Raw genomic sequence first — 7306 nt, forward strand, 5'->3', positions numbered from 1 at the left:
TAATCAATCATTTACTTATTAATTCAACACTATTTATTGAGTGCTCAGGAGTAATAAAGGCAAGCATTTCTCTTCTCTTATTGTCTAGTAAGTAGACGTTAAACAAATGATTTATACATATTTAATTACATCTATCCTAGCACATTCACAGAAATTCAAGCCTGTCAAAATTCACTAGAAGATACTAATATTTCAGAAGACAATTACATGATAAATGTTCACTATAGTATTTTAAAGTGGTTCTGGATTAATACATTTGTCATGATTTCCTTCTGGGGTTTTAACATTCTGTCTTAAAATGATAAAATAATGTATATACTTATTTTTGTTCAGTTGTTTTGTTCAGTATAAGCTTTGCTTATATTCAGCTGCAATTGCACTGTACTTGAGGCTATAATCTTCTGGATGGGTGTGTATGTATATAGTAATTCGTAATGTAATGCACAGCCTTACGGAAGTGATAATAGTAGTGTTTTATTTCTCTAAACAATTGTGCACACTAAAGGGAGTGATCAATTTAGAAGGTGATATCTTAGTTGGAAAATTGATGACTACATGGTACTGAATAAATTATTAAAAAGATATATGAATAATTAATCTTGACATAATGGAAGCATAGGTAGAAAAATATTCATTTTTTATGACAAAAATAGTCTTGCCCCTTAATATATACTTTTAAATCCCCATGGGAAATGTGCCATTTAAATAGAAGAGTGGGAAAAACCTAAGTGAATAATGATGTTTTCCAATTTGAAGCATGTATGTCAATGGGCATACTGGGTAGCTTCATTTAAAAACAATTTTTTTTTAACATCATGTTACTGCCATTCATGGGCTATATTTATGTGGCGTCACAAAATTACCATTGAGACTAATACTTTTTTTCTTTGCCAGAATGGCGTCAAATTATCAGCTTGACATTATAAATAACTAAATCAATAGGGTTTTTATTTTTTTAATTTTTAAATTTTTTATTATTATTTTTTTAATGTATTTTTTATTTTTCAATTACAGTGACATTCAATATTATATTAGTTTCAGGTGTACAGCATAGTAGTTAGACATTTATATAATCTAAGAAGTGATCCCCCAGATAATCTTTGAACTAGAGACAGTATTTGGACTTCTCACCTTGTGAGAATAACACTACTATACCATTTTCTCCCCTCTGCCAGTACTTGTACACTCTCAAAGTTGATAATATTCCCTTTGTGTTCAATAACGGTAATTAAGTCTTCCCTGCTTTGCCTAGAGATTTACTCTAAAGATGGAAAAGCGTAACTAATATTTCCATTGTAATGCTCAAATACTGTTCACTGAATAGCAAAGTTGAATTCTGTGATTGGATTCTCTCATCTGTGATTGCAGTCTTATCCATGTGCAAAAAAGTTCAAGCTGATTCTCTTTTACAAAAACCAGTTCAGATCTCAGGTGGCTTAATATTTAAAGCATGCTTTCCTTGTACAGTTTGAAATGTTTCCCTGTAGTTGCTATTTACCATTGTTTTTTCTTTGGGGATGAAGAAATGTATGACTTCCAGATCACGTTATTAATTTCTTCCAGCTTTTAATCCGTCTATTGCTTAGAAGTCATTCTATTCAGTTGGAACTCTATTCACTTCTTATTCAAATTTGGAAATCGGCCTCTTATTTGGACCATTCTTGTACAGCTAATCTTTGAGATGTTATGAACCTTTCCTCTTTATTTTTTTCCCTTAAGGCATCCTGTTTCCATTGTCATTTCCTAAAATTCGTAGGATTTTTTTGTTTTGTGGATGCAAGAATTTCTCAAATATTTCTGAGGATTGTTATATTTTTAAGTTCTTTTCTGTTCCTTGAATTATCTATTTCCTTGAGAGTCAACCTTTTGTTATATCTTAGGCTTTTTTGGTTATATTGAAGGCTTTCCGCAAACAATGATTTCTAACAGCTCAATTACATGAAAAGATGAGACACGGGTTAGACAAGCAGGCAAGTTTGCATGCACGAGTCGATCTGGTCGCTTTGCTCTGGGGCAGGTGAGCTGGTGGGTGGAAGTCGGCCATCCTGCCGGGGGCCCCTGACTGCCACAAAGGTAGTTGTGCTAAATATGTACCTGCAGGCGGACGTTGAGCATCACCGAGGCCACGACGTAGAAGTAGGGGGAGTTCATGCGCAGCCGCCAGGCCAGGTCGAAGAAGGTGACCAGTGTGCGCGTGAGCCCCTTGCAGAAGGCGCGGTGGGAGCTGAGGGCCCGTGGCCCAGCGTGACAGCCACACCATCAGGCCCCACGGGCCAGTCGTCGCCGCCAGCAGGCTGATGTAGCCTCCCATTGAGTGCCCAGAGGACAGGGCCTCCAGCCGACTCTGGAGACCCACCGACACACGGACAGAGACCAGAGACGGACGCAGGGGAATCCGTGTGGGAGGTCGGCTGGCTGGCCTTCCTTCACTTGCCGCGCTCCGGCCAAAAACTCAATAGGGTTTTCAAATAGGTTCAATAAATGCTCTTACAGATTCAGGTATATACAAACCAGGACTTAGATGATATCCCCAGCGTTTAGCGAATGTCTCTTTCATGCTAGCAGTTTCAATAGAGATCATTATCCCAAAGAATGAGTCTAATTCTACCTCCTGCCTGTGACTGGAGGCTAGTAATACCTCCTTTGGAAACTGTAGGAAACCACCCTCCTTCTGAAATGATTCCCCTGACATACATTCCAATAAGACTTTAGAAAATCTCCAACATTAGTGGAGGTCAATTATATAATTAGCTTCATCATATTCTTCCAGATAGGTGCATGAAGCTACAACTGAGAGATCTCTGTGAAAGAACGAGAGAGAGGGAGAGACAGAGAGGGGGAGAGAGAGAGAGAGAGAGAGAGAGAGAGAGAGAGAGAGAGATTGATTCTGCTGTTGGCTGGTACTATGCTATTTAACTTTGGTAATAAATGAGTAAGCAATCTTAGTGTTGACCTTCTAGCCATGTGGTGTCTACTTTTGATGCTCCTGCCCCTACCCCTTGGGACCTGATCCTTCCCCAATTATGGGTCAGGCAAAAGAACTGCTTCTTATCATTTTTAAGTATGTACTCAGGCACAGAAAGCCTATCTAGAAGTCTACTTTATTCTCCTTGCTGAAGCAGTTTTCAAAGCATAAGATACATTTTTATGAGATTTGTTATATTAAAACAAAGGGACGTACAACGTTGGAAATGTGTTTCTAATGAATTATTATTTCTTAAGGGGGTAAAGTTTTCAAAATGAGTTTTATGTTTTTAAGAGAAAATTGTGTTTTTTACTTTTGTGTATTTATAAGATAAATGAATAAACCCAAAAGGCTTCATTTTTATTGTTGTTCTATTAACATTTCAGCTTTTGTTGTAAAGATTTTCAGCATGTTTTCTAAAAATAATTTGGAAAAATCGTTTATTTATATATGGCTTAACATCATGCTTTTCTAAAAGGTAGAATATATAACTTTCTGCTAAATGCACACTATTTACAAATTACAAATTTCATTTGGGTTAAGTAGAAGTACTAAGTTTTGGGTAGCATATATATATATATATATATATATATATATATATATATATATCTGTTACATAGCTTCTAGAACTGGTTGAACTATTAATATATGCCTCTCCTTCACTGACAGCATAAGCCTAACATGGTGGCTTGCTTTCTACAGAAACTTATCAAAACAATTATTTCCCTTTATCTCCTGTACCATGATGTTTTTACTTGGCAATGAATTTTTAACTTACTTTCATTTTTTAATTGTGTTATTTATTATATAACAAAGTAATAATATATGCTGTAACATATATTAACACGATTACTACTGTGAACCATCCAGATGATGAAATCAAACATCACCAGTATCATTAGAGCTACTCTCCGTCATCCTGTGATTTCATTCCTACCTTCCATATCAGAGATAACCTCCTCTTTCCTTTGACACTCTGTCTCTTGGCATCAGGGACACCAGTTTGGCTTGATATCTTCTTACTTTAGTGCTGTCCTAAATCTTTGTTGGCTCCTTCTCCTCTCCACACCAGTAAGCACTGAAATGCTAAGTGTTAGTCCTCAGTCCTCCTCTCTCCTCTATCTACAGTCACTTTCTAAGTGATCTAACACAGACTTATCTTTTTAAAATCCTAATTACCTTGAAGATTTCCATATTTTAATTGCCAGCCAACAAATTTGCTTTGAACACGAGCCGTCTACATCTAATTCCCTACTCAACTTCTCTATTTAGATGATTAATAACCATCTCAGATTTAATGTATCCAAAGCCACCACTGCCTTGCTTCCACCACTGACATTTTCCCTAACTCTTCCAGATGTTTAATCCAAACGTCTTGGAGTCTTTTTGACTCCTCTTTTTCTCATAACCCACATTCAGTGAGTTCAGGACATTGATTTTTACCTTCAAAACTAGGTCCAGAATTAATTCTCACTACCTCCAGGGGTCCATCCTAGTTCCATGCCACTATTTTCTCTTGCTGGTATTATTTTTTAGTTGCTTCCTAATTAATTTTTGGTCCTCCCCTCTTTCCTCTTAATCTCTTCTCCATACTGCATCCAGAATGATCCTTGTGAAATAGAAAACTGCTCACATTATTTATTTCTTCAAAATTCTCCAGCCTTTTAAAAAATTTTTAAAAGATTTTATTGGGGAATTGGGGGAGGGGAACAGTGTTAGGGAATCCGGGAAGGGGAACAGCCAAGTTGTTGTCCTTTTGTTCTTCAGTCTAGTTGTGGAGGACGCAGCTTCTCTGGTCCATGTTGGTATTATGATCATTGCACTCTTCCCAGCTGAGGCAGTGGGTTGCCGGCCATTGGATGGCGGCTCATAGCAGCTCTCACCGACTCACAGCCACTCATGCTAGCTGCTGGCCACTCACGGTAGCTCACGCAGCCCACGGCAGCCTACACTGTTGCTGGCAACTCACTGCAGCCCAGCTCCAGGTCGAGCCGTTGTTCACAATCTTAGCTGTAGAGGGCACAGCATCACTGGCCCATGTGAGAACTGATCCGGGGCCCTGCTGCTCAGAGCTCGCGCTCCCAAACCAACTCTTAACCAACTGAGCCACTGAGCTGGCCGACTCCAGCCCCTTTTCATCTAACTCAGAATAAAAAACGAAGTCCTTATAATGGCTTATAGGACCTACTGATCCCTGGCTTCTTCTCTCACCTTATATTTATCACTCTCCCTACCCAAGTGCCAACCTACTCTGCCCCAGCTACATAGAAATCCTTGCTTTTCTCAGAATGATACAAGCATACCCCTTTCATGACATTTGCCTCTGATTCCCCTCTCCCAATAATGCCATTCCCTCAGGAGCCATTGAACCCCTTCTTCCTTTCCATCAGATTTCTTCTCAAATTGTACCTAATCAGAGGGACCTTCTGTGACCTCTGTGTGAAATAGCTAGTCTACCTCCTTCAAGCCAAATCTGTCTTATCTGTTTTGTTTGTTTTTCTGTAGATTATTCACCACTTGATCTTAATTTGTTTATTGGTTCCTCTTCCTTCTAAAATGAATGGTTCATGAGAACAGGTTTTGAGAACTGTTTTGTTGACTGCTCCATCTTCATCAGCTCACCCATCCAAGTGTGTGAATAAATAAATCTTGAATTTTATATTACTTACTTTATTGCCTTTCTTTATAAATTGCCATATTTACTTATATGAGGTCAAACCATATGGAATTTCAAATATTCACCAAAAATAGGCAATTACGAGTGACTGAGAATTATATCTCCCTGAACTTTATATAGTGTTTGGATTTGCATATTTAAAATGTATGGAAATTATATAATATGATGTGTATTTTGATGAGAGTTTCTTGCTCATCAACATTATGTTCCTAACATTCATCCATGTTGTGTGTAGCTGTAGTTCCTTATTTTTTAGGGCTACATAATATCCTTTTATGTGAATATTCCATGATTTATTTATTTAGTCTCAAGACCATAGACATTGAGTTGTTTTCAGAGTCTTGCTCTTTCAAATAATGTTGCCATGAAATTCATATACATGACTTTGGTGTCCATGTGCACAAGCTTTTCTGCTTTATCAAACGAAGACTTGGTGGGTCATACGGTGCACACATTTAACCTTAACAAGGTAATTGCAATCTTTTTGTATGGGGTTAGGGGTTGTATGGACTTTCATTTCCACTGACAGTTTATATTATAAACTTTGTTACTCTGCATTCTTGTCCATACTTAGTTTTGTCACACTTTTAATTTTTGCAGTTCTAGAAGATGTAAAATGGTATTTGTGGTTTTAATGTTTATTTTCCTAATTGTTAATGAGATTGAGCATCTTTTCAAGTGTTTATTGGCCTTTCATGTATCTTAATCTGTGAAATGCTTGTTTATGCTTAGTGGCCATTTTTGGGGGGTGGTTGGGCAATTTGCATTGTTTGCTTTTTCTTATTTATTTGAAAGAATTTTTTATATTCTAGTTGGAAATATGCTTGTATCTTCACTTGTGTGGTTTCTTTTTGTGTTTTTCAGTGATGTAATTTTATGAAAGATTTTACATTTTAATTGTGTCATATATTTATTTATGATTTGTGCTTTTGTATATTACTTAAGACATCTTCCCACATCAAAAGTCATCCGGGGGCCACATTTTGAGAACAAATACTATAGATTATGACAAATGTAAGCAGGCGGTTTTGCTAATTACAGCTACATTTCCAGTTGTAGTTTTATTGGCACAAACAAACACAGCCACTAATAACTTATATAAAGCTGTTTCCCTAGAAAATACTTTTTCATCCATCTATGTAATTAAGGAAAATCAGAATCACTTTACTCTTACATGGCAGTGACAAAGTATATATTTATTTCTTGCCTCAGGGCCTCATCAAGTCTGCTTTCTATCACAATATAATCTGGGGATAACTTGATATTGATGATATCCTAGAGAATATCTGATGATGTTATGCTAATTAGACCTTTCTTTGGTTATGTTACTGCATAACAAATTAGCCATTACTTAGCAGTTAGGAGGAATTGTTTTTATTTTGTTGACAGTTTTGGAAAGTAGGAATTTGGAAAGGGTTTGAATGTATGATTGTGCCTTGAGGTTCTTCAGGTGGTGCACACATATTTTGGTTGGGGATCTAGTCATTTGAAAGCCTGCCTGGGCTGTACATCCAAGATGGCTCATTCACATGGCAGACAAGACAGTTGGTATTGACTGTCATCTGGGGACGCAGCTGGAGCTGTCAACCAAATACCTACATATGACTTTTTCATGTGACTTGGTCTTCTTAGAGCATGGCAAGTGGATTTTGAGAGGAGAGGAA

The 7306-nt window shown here is 37.2% G+C and overlaps 1 pseudogene; it reads right to left on the minus strand.

Annotated features, from left to right (window-relative positions):
* Positions 1–2082: 2082 nt before the first annotated feature.
* On the minus strand, positions 2083–3883 carry LOC109371723 (small integral membrane protein 10-like protein 2A; annotated as a pseudogene).
* Between the last annotated feature and the right edge of the window lie 3423 nt (positions 3884–7306).

This window comes from Hipposideros armiger, unplaced genomic scaffold, assembly GCF_001890085.2.
Source record: "Hipposideros armiger isolate ML-2016 unplaced genomic scaffold, ASM189008v1 scaffold_589, whole genome shotgun sequence".
Taxonomy (NCBI): domain Eukaryota; kingdom Metazoa; phylum Chordata; class Mammalia; order Chiroptera; family Hipposideridae; genus Hipposideros; species Hipposideros armiger.